The sequence below is a fragment of the Linepithema humile genome, chromosome 1, assembly GCF_040581485.1.
Source record: "Linepithema humile isolate Giens D197 chromosome 1, Lhum_UNIL_v1.0, whole genome shotgun sequence".
In the NCBI taxonomy this organism is placed as follows: Eukaryota; Metazoa; Arthropoda; class Insecta; order Hymenoptera; family Formicidae; genus Linepithema; species Linepithema humile.
In genome coordinates this window covers 34188440-34204756 of record NC_090128.1, presented here as the reverse complement: position 1 = coordinate 34204756, position 16317 = coordinate 34188440, and the positions used below count along the sequence as shown (strand labels likewise).

Below are 16317 nucleotides of genomic sequence, written 5' to 3'. Positions count from 1 at the left end.
CATCATCACTCAACCGTAAATCGGTTGCAGATTTTTGCCCAACACCGAACCGATTGCTATAATTTTGAAATAGAGTAACATTTTTCGTATTTTGTTATCTAAAAATTGTGCACTGCATAAAGCTTTGCATCACGAAACGAAAATAATTCCAAATTGCAGATTTCGCGGAAAGAGCTAGTTGATTCACTTTGCGAAACGCCGTTTCCGCAGGATTTTCCATTAACTGCATTGCCCTCGAGCGAACGAGCGCAGTCCTTATTCGCGACGATAGGACGACGACGAAGGATTTTCGGGCGAAGGTCGGTTCCAGTTCGTAAAGCCGGGCGCATAAAGTTTTCGTCGCGCGCTCGTCGTTTTGCAGAGCGAAATCGGACGAGTTTCTTGCCGCGACGGCAACGACAAGGACAACGGCAGGGACAACGAGTTCAGACAAATATTTCGGCAAGAACCATCCCCTCGCCTCGCCCCGCGTTCCCAGGAGTTGCATTATTTCGTTTCTCGCGTTTACACGACTTTCAGTTCCACGGAAACTTCCATCTTGCTCGATTCGCAAAATGCATCCTGTTGCAGAAATGTAATATATTTCAGCGAGTATAACTTTCTTTGTTAAGAGAGAGGATTCGGCAAATTATACCTGTATCGCGGAATGAAATTATTAAACTTTGAAACTCTCTCGTCTCTGCAACTAACACTAACCGTCGTTTCTTGCTGGCGATATTTGCGGAAGGAACTCGGGAGTCGCGTTCTTTGAGGAGCGTTTTCCGTCTGAAGGAGTCCGAGCAATATTTTGCTTCGTATGCAACGAGCGATGAAAGCACATCACTGTTTGATTTACGATACATTGGACAAGAAGATATTACACAGTGGTACTGTATAAAGATATTGAAAACTGGCCGCGGAGACGATTTACGATCACATCGGACAAGAAAAGATTAAGCCCATCGTATCAAAACATCGTGCAACTCCATTTCCTGCGCGTCCCTTCTTCACGCGTAAGAAATTCCAACCAATCATGTTCCGACAATCCATCTCTCCGCCGTTTGAGATCTCAATGCATCACTGTCGTCAAACCTGTCATTACCCTCCTATTAATTAATTAACCATAATTACACAACAGCGAAGCGATCTATAATTCGCGCGGCAACCATCATTGGAAATGATGTATGTATGTATTTTTATCCGCCTGACTGCCGTTGCTACGTCTTCTTCGTAGAAATAAACAGTTACGGTAGTTTGACGTGTAACTAGTTATACAATCCTGCAACTGCGCTCGCTGGTTTCTAACTGTTTCAGAATCTGCATGTTACGCAGATGCTCGAAGCACTTGCGCGGCGTGGCGAAAATTGCTCACGCTGAATTTTTGGAAAAAAAAAAAACGCAAAGTCCCAGTCAATGTGCGTTCCGCACACAGACGTGGCATTCGTATTCCACCTGCTCTCTCATGGAGAGTGTATCCAGTGTTACACGGCCGTTTACGTAACGCGCGTGTACGCATATGGGTGCACGGTGCGGCGACATATACATATGCGCCGTCAGAAAAGAGAGAGAGAGAGTGTGAAGAGAGAGAGAGAGAGAGAGAGAGAGAGAGAGAGAGAGAGAGAGAGAGAGAGAGAGAGAGAGAGACGGGGAAGAGCCAATGTGGACGATCGTGCAAACACATGATCGCGCCGGCACACGTACGCGAATGTCTACCTTTATCGAGCTCTCGCCGCGGCGCGGAAAAAACGCTTGGCCTACGCGACGGCCGGAACAAAGCGCGGTGATCGCCGGCGGCGGTGCTTGCAGAATCACTGATATACTGCAGTTTTTAAAATACCGCAGTCGTTGCGCGCGCGCGCGCACGCGCACACACACACACACACACACCCACACACACACACACACACACACACATAACTGAAAGCTGTCCAATAATGTCGGAAATACCAACAAACATTCGATGAAATAAAAAAATACGCAGATACGTATAATGAAAAATTTTTGTACAATTAGACGTCGTGTTTAATAAAAGTACGTACGATAATTTCTGCATTTCTTCGCAAAATTCAGGCTGTTAGAGTTTTCCTCCATCAGCAATCAGTGTGTATTGTAGGCGAACTAATATTTGATCACGGCAGAATTCGCCGCTAATTGCTTGCCGTATTTCCCATGTTGCCGCGTGTGCAATAAGAGAAGGAGCTAACAAAATGTTTACATTACATCATGAAAACCCGAACTCTCAAAAATATATTACGCAATCGTATTAGAAGCGACTATTATACACGGAATTTCTGTGTCGAGAGTTGTGGTTTGAAAAGAATCGCGTCTGGAAATATCCGCGCGGTTCTGTCACTTGAAAAAGTAATTTAACCGCGTAGACGTGTCTGACATAGCTGCGAGGACGGCATCCTGACAGCCGTCGCGCGGTTTGCGAACGTATTGTCTGACGCGTTCGCGACTGTCGGCCGCCGATAGGATTCACGGAAAACTGGCCCATAGAAATCCGCAGTGGCGGTGTCAGACTCTCCGAGCTTCATCGAAACATACACGCGCGCGCGCGTACACACACGTACAAATCGAGGGCGGAGAAATATTGTTTGCAACAGACAGATTCATTTAAACTTGTCGCTCGCCGCAGGATACCCGAGCTCTCCATTAAACGGTATTCAGACGCGAACGCGAGAGCTTTGCACCTGTACATATATTTCCGGTTGCGTCGAAATTCATAACGCGCAACGTTTTTTGGAACCTTGCCAGCGGCGGCCCATGACGCGCAATACTGCGACCGAGAGGTAAACTGTCAGAGTAAATTGTAACAAGACGAAGTCCCGGTGCGAATTAACGGTATTATGAATGGAGCATTGACGCACTCTAATTTCTACTCGATAAATCGCGGACAAAAAATCTACGAAGATTGCTTTAATAATGTATTTTATTTTGGTACAATATATAGACGCATGTGTACCTTTCAATTTTGCCATATTTGAACATCACGATTCAATAAAAATCTGCGGACGCACATGTTGACAGACTAATGAAAATTTATCCTTCAATTCGATTTGCGATAACGACGATTGCGTTAAGGCGATAAACATCATGCGTTTGATAACGAGGCAGCGGAGGGACCGGCTGGAATTTTAATAAAACGTTACGGTCAGCGGCTGATCGCGCAACCGGGGTCATTTAGATTATTCGGTTAATGATGTTTGCGGACAATTAAATCCTGTGTTTGGACGCAGTCTGTATTCATTAGTCCGCGTGTCAAGTGCAGATTGCGATGCGTTACCCGGGCGCAAAGCGTATTTTAATAAAATGTTACCGAGCGAAATGTCCCGATTTCGCATCTTTGTAAAACTCGCGATCGCACTTCATATTTAGCGTATTCTTTATTTATTATATGTAGCAATTAAATAATAGTGCGCATAATTTCGGGAATCAGCTCACGACACCGCAGAATTTTCACTGACGTGAGAGGAACCATGATACGTGACTTTGATACGATGCAATGAAACTATCTACATATATTTCGTATGTTTATGGCGACAGTCTCTTTCACTGCCAAATCACGAGCATTGCGCGTTATGTATAGAATACACGAACGTGTTTCAAATATCGAAGCAGCCAAGCAAGTATATCAAGTCTGATGCGCGCGTAAAGACAGCATATACAGAGTGAATAGTCAATTAACTATCATGCGATCTCGCTGCCGATAGCTCGCTGTTCACAAAAACCATGTTTTTCAGTTAATATTATAACCGAATAATACTTTAGAATGAACGCTTTAGACTGCAAATAAATTAGAAAACGTTGTCTGAAAAATAATTTTGGGTAATTATAGATTTTAAACATTGTGCTCAGAGTAGATCGCGATTGACAATTTTGCAAATTTTACGTGGCCGTTTTACCGCGGCAAAAACGATCTAATTTATGCATTTCGCGGGTGGTTTAACAACTTAACGAGATTGATGGCAATGGCGATCAATAATTTTCATCGACGGAAATAACCAACTAATGCGGCGGAGAGTGACGTTTATCCGAATCGTCCGACTGTCAGCTATCCGACGTATCCGCGGAATTCGAAGTATTCGGAAATAGACTTGTCTCCAGCATCTCTCCCACCTGCCAGAGCGCCGTCTAAAAATACGGCGGCGTACATTCGCCGCCGAGAGATCGATGACTGGACAGATGCAGGTATTCCACAAAAAAGTGAAATATAAATCCAATTGTTAAATAACGTCATAATAAACGGGAGTGACAGCAAACAACGTTGCTTTAGATAAAATACACATTGTATTAAATATTTCACTACTATTTGACATTAATTAAGGAAAGTACAGAGTTCTTCTTCGTACGATAAAGAAGAGCGGAAAACATACTGCTGCCCACATGCGGTCGTACAAAGTTTTCCGGATTGCGCGATTAATCAACAACGATAAGCATGACTTCTTGCGAGTTATATGATTAATAAAGTTTTCTGAGAACGAAGGGGAACGAAATGCGGCGCGATATCTAGAAACTCCGGTCGATTCTCCGTAAGGCACGAAAACGTAGAATCGCGCACGACGGATGAGATCGCGGGCTTCAATAATTCACCTTCCATCTCGAGGGAGACCAGTTACTTTATTAGAAATGGCCAACAGCCCGCGACGGCTTACAGCGGGTAAAACTTTTTTCCCATCTACGTGAGAAAAAAAACGCGCGAGGCCAACGAGCTTCTAAGAGATAAAAAAGAAAGAAAGAAAAAAGAATTGAAAAGCGAGAAGCATCGCAAAGCTGGCAGAAGAAATTTTTGAAAATAGCTCTCGGGCCAATTCCCAGGTAATTGCCTTCGCTAACCTAATGGCTCGCGTGCTCCTAATGGTCAAAGGAACTTTCCACGCACGAAAAGCAGCGATCGAAGCTACTATGCCGCTTGCTCGACGCGGCACGCACGCACGCACGCACGCACACACGCACACACGCACTTAAGGGAAATCAGATTTTGCATGAATTACCATCGAAAATTGCACCGAGTGTGCACGGTCCTTACATGAATCACGAGAAAACATGGATCATGAGTGCTGAAGAGCCCGTGACATTATTCATCAATGGGCTACGAGCTGCTCTACCTTCAAAATTTGACTGATATCACGTAAATTTAATAATAAAGTACACTAAATAATACTCCGATTCTCGAACTTACGTTCGACGGTAAAACTTTCGTAATATTTAAAACGTATTTTTACCTTAATTTCATTAATCACATGACTCAATATTGTTTCATGCATTGCTTGCAATGAATAACAAGAATCTGAGTCGCGTGTCGTGAATCGTTCTTATGAATGAGGACGTCATTAGTGCACCTGATTGTACGACGGCACGAAAATTTTTCCGTGAAATAAGATGTTATTTTTATCATGTCATTCAAGCAAATGTCGCGCTACGATTAGTCATGCCACTTAAAATCGAGGTCAATAAATCAGGAAGTGATGATTACGTACTAGTCAACAGAGTCCCCGATTTCATCGTCGGATATCGCGACCCACGCGTCTAGCATCGTTAAAGGTAAGTTGTGTCGTAAATTCTACTCTTCAAAATCGCGGCGAGCGGAGCTCACTGAAAAATGCAAGCTCGTCCCACTGCGCGGGTATTCAAATGTTAATATCGCGGTACCAGTTTTGTGGTACTCTTCCGCAATGGAATTAGTCATCGCGCCATCCACGTTATTAACGTGAGTTTCTCGACGGTAAATTACACGCGGTCGCGATAGCCGCGCGACGATTTTACTACCGAGTAATTTACGCTCTCGTAAAGTGGTCCACGATGCATTAAATGCATAAATAGACGAACAGGCTCTCTACAGGACACCGTTTCTATTTTCATCCGCGAGAAAGGCCTCAATTTGAAACGCTGAGGTAAATTGAACCCGCGCCCGCATAAAAACTGATCACCACAACCCCTATATCATTCTTTCTTTTCTGTTCTTTGAGCATCATATAATTTCAATTCGCTAAAGTCTGACCACTCTAGCGAATAGCAATGTTCTATTCGCGAAATCACGGAAACAATAGAAATAAATAATGAGACGCTGAGAAATTTTATTTCCGTCTGACAGGAAATAACACCCGCGTTAAGAATTCAACGATAAAACCGTCACATTCCATTTTTTTTTTCCCCTCGGTGCGATATCGTGGGAGTGCCCGGTGTCTCCAGGCGATACTTTTTTCGCTTCTACACGATCATGCATTTCCACTTCGTCGGAGGAAAACGCCAGACGCCCCTGCGAGAGATCCCCAGTCCTACTATGCTCTGCGCGAGTATTATCAAAGTTCTTCCCCGTAGACACCGTAAATCTTTCGTGGGTGGAAAAGGAAGGGCGTTCCCCCGTTGCCGGAGCCAGCGCGACGAGACAAAGGAAGCGCTCGCGCTAAAGCCACTTTATCCGAACTTGTCGGGTTTGCCTGTAAACCGGCCTGCCTACTTTCAGACACCGCGGCGCGGCGCGTCGCGTCCGCCAGAAAATTCAATTTGCAAAACGATATCGCACAATTTCCTGCGTAATACACTCACCCCGCTGCCAGTCGTCTGACAGCGACGTTGTTTCTACCGCTACGTCATCCCATTATCCCTGTGTTCATGTGTCAGACGTTTATATAATATCTGTAATATCCATTATTACCGCGTAATAACACCAGCACAAATAAAGCTCAGATTTTTTCGATAATATATATATATATCGGTAAATTAATTTAATTAAATTGCGAGATTACCCTTCGCACTGAATTCTTTCACTGAAATATTTTTCAAGAACTCGGATCGAAGTGTAATCTAGATGTAATTGAAAATTTTAACGCCTCTAGCACGCGAGATCCCGCTCGTTGATCGCGACGGGTTATATTAAATTCCACAAATGGTCGCGCAAACGTCCTCGTATCGGAATTCGCTCGGGGCAGTCGTCTCGTTCCGGACGCAAGCGGAGATATCACCGCCGGGAGGAGTCGCGCTCGAAGAGAGAGAAACGGACGCGTCACGCGACGCTCGTGTCTCAACAAGTTGCGGAAATCGGTATCAACGTAGTTAAGGGAAACCCCCCCCCCCTTTGCCCCGTTTGCAGGTGCGTTACCCCCGTGGTACCTTACGGGACACGAAACGGTTTCCGGCGGTTACGTGCGGAATCCGTTGATCCCTGACACGAAAACGGCTGGCCGTGAAAACGCGGCGTCCGTCGCGTCGCGGCGAATCGGAGGCGAAAACCTTCGTGACACGTAACTGGCCTTCGAAGACTGTACGCCGGAGAAAGCGATTCGTCTCTGCCGATGATTTAATCGCGCGGCACATCGTTAACACGGATGTAAAAAATAGCCATAGTTTTGCGAGAACTCAAATTGACACATAATTGATCAACTAAAATTGATAAATCAAGTTCCGAAAGGCAATAAAACCATGTTTCAACGTGTTTTTCGTTCGATCCAGTGAGTTACAGCTTGGAGGGATTAATTTTGGGCTTGGTCATCAGGAAACGTAATAGCAAAGTTCGCGAAACTGTCCGCTATTGTTCTCCTGTGTACCAAAGGAAGTTCGCGAAGTCATAGTCATCGGAAAAGTGATCGCACACGCCCGCTATGATTCTCTGCATTTCCACCGTTGCATGATCGACCGACAGTGTACTAGCATAATGAAACTCCAGTCTACGACTGGCCGTAATTCGCAATGTCACGTTCGTAGAAAATACCAACCGCCGGAGTGATTCACATCGCATTTGCATAACAAAAAGAGTATGCGAATAAACAATATGTATATTTGAATTGTTAATCCTCCATCCATCAGACACAAGACTTCGATAAGAAATGATAAAAAGGATGTATCGAATGTGCCGGAGTATGTATTACGTCATCTTTTATAACAACTGCAATATTTTAATATTTTTGAATCTCATTTCTGAGAGTTTACATTAATTTATTAATGTTAAATAAACACCAATCGTGCGTATATTTGAAAAGAGTTATTTCGAAATATTTCTTATTCACTTCAGCGAATTTTTGGAAAATATAAGTTCTTTCATAATTTAAACGTTATTAAAAATATTTTAGATGCGTTGTACAGAAATTCTCAATAAATTCCTGCAATATAATTCTTGCAAATCACAGCTATAAGCTTGACGTTAAAAGTTAAAAATAAACACATTGTGATCATCTTCAATTGAATCTCTAAATAATTGTGAAAAATTGTTAAAACCTCTCACAGACAAAAATGAATATATTCCGGCACACCCTTTCCGATTCATAATCTAATAAATTAAATCGCGAGCCCGATAACCCTGAATTACCTCTTTCTCGCTGCTCGCGCGTTACCACGCGTCTCTTCGATCGAGAACAGGAAGCGCCTCTCGCACGGCTTGCGGGGGTTGCTACGACGGTGCGATGTAGGTGTCGCATGCAGGGTGGTCGCGCGTCGACTGAGAGCTTGCCTCTTTCGGGGACCGAATCCGCAAGAAACGACAACGGCGGCGCCGTGACGCAACCCCTTAGCGGCCAGCCAACCATCCGGCCAGCTGCCCCTATCCGCCGCCGTCACCACCCCCTAATGCATCCCCACCGCGTCGGCGATTATCGAGAGAAGGGATGCGTGTATCGCCACGAGGTCGAACTGGTGGGGGTGTCTGCTGGTGGAATTACTTCGTCCAGCAAAAAACATCCCCTTCTCCCTCCCTCCGTCGTTCTATCTGTCTCTCTCCATATGAAAGGGCGGAAAACTGCGGGACGGAGGGTGGAGGGTGCATGGGGCCGATGTACCGAGAACATGAAGGTCGCGACGGCGGGGCGGATAAATCAGAATTCGCGGCTGAACGGGTTGGTACGAATTTTTCGGCGTGGGCGGCGAGAACACGACGTTGGTTATGTATAAGGTAAAATGTAGATAAGGCATGACGGAAAAAATGTGGAATATTTGATACTATCGTAGTAGCACGTCGCCTTGCAATAATTTATAGCAACAATCTAATTTATGCAAATACAAAGAAGAGTATTTAAATACTTAACGTGCTTCAAATGAAATCATAACTTTAAGAAAGTTGCAAATATTATGGCATTACGAAGACTCTTCTGCATCGTTTCAAGCTTTCAAGCTTTTAACGTCGTTATTCCCAATTTTGGCAATTCTCGAGACGCGCCGGTTCTATACATTGTATTCTAAAATTACTTATTGAAACGAGACCTTCGGCGTAATCTCCAAGGCCAAGAGGCGAGTTTCGTGACGACGATTCAGCTTTACGAGGGGTGACTGACGGAGCGTAAAGCAACGAAAAGATCGAGATGGCGAAAGAGGAATAAATTAAAATTCACTATGAACGACACGGAATTCCAAAAACAGCGAGTAACCGGTTGCTGTCGAAAACTGAAGTCTTCATTATTATCAAATCGAACCAAAAAGTAAAAGCTGAAAAAGTACTATCTTTACAAATGTGACAAAATAATATAAAAATAAATAAATAAATAATAAATATAATAAATAAAATACAAGCAATATATGAATTAGACAAATATGCAAATAAAAAGTATCTTGTGTAAGATCTTCTAAGATTCTCACGTCATCGCAAGTACAAAAGCGTTAAACTGTTTAATATCAGGGTAACGCTTGAAACGGCTATTACTTAATTAAATTTTTTAAACTCTTTAGATAGGGCTTCGTTGCGTGTCTTTTAATACGAAGCTGCTTGTTAAAAAAGGCTCGACATTAACTGGTAAACAAAAAGTTTCTCTCTTCGTCTAGAAAAGTTTGTAGTAGTACCAGAGAGAGTGGTAAAGAGCGAAAAACTAAAGCCAATATGCCAGAGAGCAAAGATTACGAGCGCAATCACAAGAAAATTAAATGTTGACCAAATAGCGCAAAAAGTAATGCATCAGTAAATTAAGTTAATGTTTTCTGAACTCAGTTTAGTGTAAAAAAGAATTCATAAGAAAGCAGTTACGTACATAGAAAACTAAAATGCAAAGTCACACAAAAATCTTTTAAAAAATTACTCGCACTTAACCTCAAAATAATTTTTACAAATAATGATATTATACACATCATATTTATTTCATAGTTATTTTTCAAAATGTTATTAAAGTTAGGAAAATTTGATAATTATATTGTATAATCTAAAAATGCGTCCAAGGAAATATTTCTAAGTGCTCGTAGAAATAAGGGCACGAGATTGATATTTTATCAGATCGTAACTTCAAGATAAGTTCGTTAAAAACATGATAAAACCGCTGAATTTACTCGCGAGGTCTACGGAGTCGTGCGCCGCGAAAGCAACGTTTTTGGGCGCCGTCGGGAGCGACGTGGAAGATAAATTAGAAGCCGTCGAGATAGGCGGTGCAAAGTAAGGAGAACGAAATCCGTATCAGTCGTCAGGGCTTGACAATTTCCTCAGGGCGCGCGTCGAAACGACATCGCGAAGATTCTTGGATAGTTGCACGACGCGTTGGAAAATGCGAGGGATTGATGATACGGAGGTGCGGCCAACCCGTTGGCGCAAAATAAGTTTGGGAGATAAAGCGCGGTTGGAATTTATTGGTTTGCATCACTCATGTGCTTCGATAATAACGTAAAAACAATAAAATACTCCAAATATTAAAATATAAAAATTAATACAATAGCCAATATGCCATACAATTAATACAATTTTATACTTATTATATATATTAATAATATTAATACAATATATATGTTAATAATATTAATTATATATATTGAATATCAAATATTAAATATTTCATATTGCTTTTTATAATTTTTCCTCATTTCACGTTGTAATTTATAATTTTCTTTTATTCTTCACACACTTATGAAATAAAATTGTGATATAAATAAAATAAATATTGAGAAAAGTGCAAGAATAAGGATTGCTAGAAGAGAGCCCTGTACTGATTTGCATAAAGTGAAGTGTACGCGGACCATAATCTTGAAGGACATGGCATGAGCCTTTTCCCGTCGACCCACGGGATGACTTCTCGCGAATAAAAGATAACGAACATTTCGAAAAATATCAATGTCGCAACTATGCACAGATCGCAGCAACGCGAAAATAAACGTGGAGCTTTCAAGTCTATCGCTTTTATCGCGCGCGAAACAGAGAGCGAGGAAAAAAGATACCAGAATAAAGTTCCGGAGAAGCGGTCACGTCGTTGGCCAAGACCAGCGTCGCTCCGTGAATCAAGCACGAAAAACCGGTTTTGTTGGACGGAGGACCTTGCGGTGCATCGAAGACGGCCGAAGAAATTCAACGGATGAATCGACGGACGGCAGGAGATCGATCGTGTCAAGGAGATACAAGCACGACGACTCGTCCCCGTTGCGCACCGTCTAATTTCATGCAATTTTGCACCTGAGCATAAACATCGGCTAAAACGGTTAGCAAATAAGTATCTTTTCCCTCATCAAATTTATTTTAACGTGGATTCGTCAGAAATTCACGACAGCAAAGTACGCACTCGTGTCCATAAGCTGAAAATGCCAATTTAACGTATGCGAAAGAAACTTGGCAAATTTCTCAAATATTTCATCGTGTTTCAAGACCGGATTTCTTTTATTATATCTTTTTAAACGCAAAAAAAGAGCTTGGCGACTTGCAAGTTAAAAACTGCCTTCCGACGGCGGTCAATTTTTTATACGTAAGAGTGTTCAAACCGAGTTTTACATTCGCGAGTTATGTGCGAACTTTTCCTAGAAGCCCACGGCGTGACTGCAGAATTACGGCGCCGGTATCATCATTGGGTGGAAGTTTTACGCGCGAAATCTCCAGCGTGTGCTTCACCTAATACCGAGCTTTAAATATGATAATGATTTCCCTCTGTACAAATGTGATTCAGAATAGTACGATGATTGAGTTTGACGCGCGGACGAACGACGAGTTAACTCATAAAGTTGGAATTATCATTTTAATGCAATTCGTCTATCTCTGATTTATAAACTTTCCTCGCGCGTGTCATAATTTAAATACATAAATTGTGTATTACCGCACACATATCGGGCTCTCATATACGTATTATAAAACTATTTAATTTGCGTGCCAGTGTAAATTGGAACACGGCGAGTAAACGCGTCGCTGAATACGCGCCAAATGAGATGATCGGTTATCGATAGCAGTGTGCCCCGTTTTCTCGTTAATTGTTCAGCTCGATTACCCATCGAAATCGTGAGCGTATTAGCTCGATCGGATAATGCAAAGGCTAAAGCTTTGCGCAAGTACGCTGCGTCTGTGGACCGCAATCGGGAAGTGGCTGGCGGATATTTGAACGTCGCCCGGATACCGGGCCCCTCCACGCGGTTGAGTCGAGGGATTGACGTTAAGTATGTTAAATTAATTAACGTTAATTAACGCTCCCCGCGGGGAGTACGGAAACGGCGAACGCGGAATACAGCGTCGGATTACCGCGCGTCCCCTCGATGAGAGCCCATTAAAAATTGCCGGAGCTATTTACTCCGTCGTTCATGCGAGTACGCGCGGTCGCGCATAATTGCCTCGTTATTAGCAAAAGAAAAACTAATTTCGTCCCCTTCCTTCCCCGCCCGAGTTGTTATACACACGCGGGAGAGAACGTAATCGCCTTGCGCCGAAAGTTACCGCTTCGTAATGGAAACGCTGAGCCTCCATACACGACGGCCGATCCATCAAAGATAAACGCGCCCGCGCGTGAAACTTTGATGAATCGACCCATTACAATGTATAATTCCAAGAGGATTTGATCGGTACTCGTTAACTCCATCGCACCAATTAATATTCATGGTTCATAGAGAGGATTGTGCCGGCGGATACTTTCTACTTACCGCACGAAAGTTACAGTTAGTCGAGATCCTCGTCGATTATAATTCGCTGTAGGTATAGTTATATACTATTATCAGCCGTCCGCTCCCTTTATATGTATATATACATATATTTTAATTAAACGCGCTCTTCGTACATCCCCCATCGTTATTAATATTACAATTAATTATTTTGAGTAAATTAAGGTTCAAGATTTTTTACTCACTTTTCCCGTAGATGGGATACTCGAGACCAGACACTACAGCGTTTCTATCTCTATCGTGGTAAAGCTCTCTCGAAAAGTTCCGGCCAGGACGAAGACAGGTTAAAATTCCCATTTTCTTTTTCCGCGGCAATGATCCGTAACGTCTTAAAACGAGTTTCAAAGCTCGACTTTCTCGGATAAGGTTATCTACACCGGATCTCTGGACGACTACCCACGGGAAAATCCGTTGCTAATGTCGTGCGTATACCAGGATGTCTACCAAGTCGCCACAAGGACTAGACTAGACCATTTCCTCGGTCCCGTCGTTGTGAATCATGGAAGAAGAACGAAGCAGCTGGCGTTTCAGGGTCGCGGAAAGTCCGATAGCGCAAGCTAAGATCTACCCGCAAATTGCCATAATTCTGGCGAATCGGGAAAAATGTACGTCATACGTATCGATTTTGTGTATAATTGGCAGTAGCATAGTTGTAAGCTATATGTTGAAATCCTCTTTAAACAATCTATAATTCACGATAAAACTAAAATTAAAATTCTATTTATAAATTTTCTTTGTCATATAATACAAGCATTAAAAAAATCGAAGTACATAAATGTATAAAATATATATCGAAGATATATATCTTGTGTGTGTGTGTGTATTACGATTTTTTAAATAATCTTTTATTATAAATAGAAAATTTATAAATAGAAAATTATAAATACAAATGTAAAATATAAAATAAAAATTCTATTATCTCTGTTGCGAATTATAGATTAAAGTAGTATTTAAAGTTTCTATGGAATCTTTTTCTCATATAAATCGAGACTCTGATAACAATAGTTGTGTTCATTTGTTCATTTTTCGTACTTTCGCCGAAGTATATCATGATTAAGACGTTAGCAGCGCCTATATGTATTCCGAAAGCCCACGTGCTACCTTTCCGATCCTTTTTAACGGTAACCGAGAACCCCGACGGCACCGAGAACGTCCCGATCCTAAATTATTGTGTTCGCGTGTCCGCTCCTCCTTGCCGTGCTAGGATTATCGAATTTCGTGCTCGGCCTTCCGAAAGATGAATAATCGCTGCAGCTATGATTCCCGTGGAACGAATAGCAATTCGCAACGCGGACTCGCGTCATTGCTACTACATACGTCAGTCACACCCGTTAGACTGACCGGCCGCCGCAATAACCGAGATCGCGGTGAGATGTGAACGAGGGATTTGCATCGCGAATGAGGATAACGTCGGCAATTTAGCTATCCTACGCTCCGTTCCCCCGCCACGGTAATCAGAAAAGCTAACGGAAAAATATCCGAGTTATTTTTAGAGAACAGGAAGATCGAGCGCTCGCCGCGAGCAAATCGGATGGACAGTCATTACGCGGACTGCTTATTTCGGTTTGTGTATTTATCTAGACGGCAAACTGCATAATGTTGCCGTAAAACGATCACGCTTGGAAACAGGCTTACAGGGAAAAACGACATAAATCTCACACTCTATAAAGCCCTCAGCATATATCGCTCCCCAGCTCGTGAAAATGAATTAAGACGTATTTTGATTAATGCTGCGTACACGAACATACTTCATAATGTTATGCGCGATACATTACTCGTTTTTCTTCGCGGCAGAATCTACCCCGACCGGCTGGTCGCCGGGCTTGACAGAAGCTCGCGACAAAAAGAAAACGAATGGTCGCGCAACTTCGATGGGGAAGAACTTGCCGGTGGCGCCCTTACACGCGCGGACAGCCCACCCTTATTACCGTAGAAAACCCGCTATAAATCTTGCATCCTTTGTTTCGCAAAAATAGTGGGCTGCCGCGGCGGTTAAGCGCACAGAAGCGACGGCAGTGCGCAAGGCGCTCGCCTTTTATTTATAAATCTCGCTACGGCGGCGACCGTACGTATATCAAAGAGATACGCTTCTTCTCGCAATCGCTCGCTCGAACGGACCGATGGAAAATCGGGGAAAATTCCTTGACACCCGAGGCACGTTTACCTCGTAACTATCACGCGCCACGTTGAGCGCGGGAAAAATACACGGAAGAGCATCGGGTTTACATATCGACGCGACATAAATTAATCGTCCGGCGACACGTCACGTGACTAATAACGGCACGCGGCCACCTCTTATTGCACTCGTTTCGAATTTATCGGCTGAACGAACAATACCCACTTGATTCCGGTGTTTGAAGAAACAAACCGCACACTTGCGCTACACCAGTTGCCATTGCAAACAGGGTTAATAACAACCCCGTGTGCCTCACAATGATTTCTTACGTCATTTCTTGTGTAATAATACTACGTGCAGCTAGAACCGCGTTCCGTATCAAAGAGGCACTGTTTTATAAACGTAAGTATTTTGTCAAATAATATTCGATCCAATTCTTTATCCATAGATTTATACGCACGTAAAAGAAAGCTGCAGTTTTCCGTCATGACGATTCAAGCACTGGAAAAAAAGTTTTGTTGTATTATAAGAAATTCTGGTTGATTCTACTAGTACGTTTGTTCAAAAATGGACGAAACAAATTTGTTGTTGGAATTACCAGAAGATTCTGTTAAATTTCATCCTGTTTAAATCTATCAGAATTTCTTGTAAACCTTACTACATCGTGTTGTTAGATTTACAAAACTCTACCAGAATTTCTTGTAAACCTTACCACATTGTGTTGTTAGATTTACAAAACTCCACCAGAATTTCTTGTTAACTTTACTATATCGTTTTGTTAGGTTAACACAACTTTGTAGTTAAAAAACAAGTTCGGATAGGTGTGGTTTTTGTAAAATACTAACAATATATTTTGGTTGAAAGTATACTCAGTGATGTGATGTTTCCTACCGGGCTCCCGGCTCCCGAGCCCGGTAGGAAACATTACATCACTGGTATTCATATATTTCATTAAAAAAAAAAAAAAAAAAAAACACCACGTGATCATAAAACTTTTTGGATGTAAGGCTGATGGCAGAGACCGAGACGTAAAAACTTATGTATGTCGTAGTCGTTTCCACACGTATCCAATAACCTTTCACGACTTACGTTTTTCTCTGCCTTACCATACGTCCACGACAGACGTCTACGACAGACATAAGTGCTTACTTCTCGTTCTCTGCCATCGGCCTAACTAATATTCCGTAATGGATTCCACGACGCAACGTAAAACTTTAGCGAGCTCAGTTGAGACTGTTCCGACTACTTAACGCCATTGCTTCGCGAAAGATCTAATGCGCGCGATACACGCCGCGAGTAGCGAGAGCGCAGTAGCAGTGTAACAAATGAATGCGGCGAACAGTTGATCAACCGTTTAGTGAGTGATGACAAAACTGTTGCAGAGCGCTGCGATTTATGTAAATATACAAGAA

General features: G+C 42.6%; 1 protein-coding gene across 4 annotated transcripts in view; it reads right to left on the bottom strand.

Moving 5' to 3' along the window:
• Positions 1 to 16317, bottom strand: part of GckIII (Germinal centre kinase III) — a 100467-nt gene that overhangs the window by 56117 nt on the left and 28033 nt on the right. For 3 of the 4 annotated variants that reach the window (XM_012359611.2, XM_067355493.1, XM_067355501.1), the window contains exon 1: positions 8285 to 9356. The exons of the other annotated variant lie outside the window; for it this stretch is intronic. The gene's annotated coding sequence lies outside the window, so the exon portion shown is untranslated. Of the gene's footprint in view, positions 1 to 8284; positions 9357 to 16317 lie in introns of those variants that run through there. 4 annotated transcript variants of the gene reach the window in all.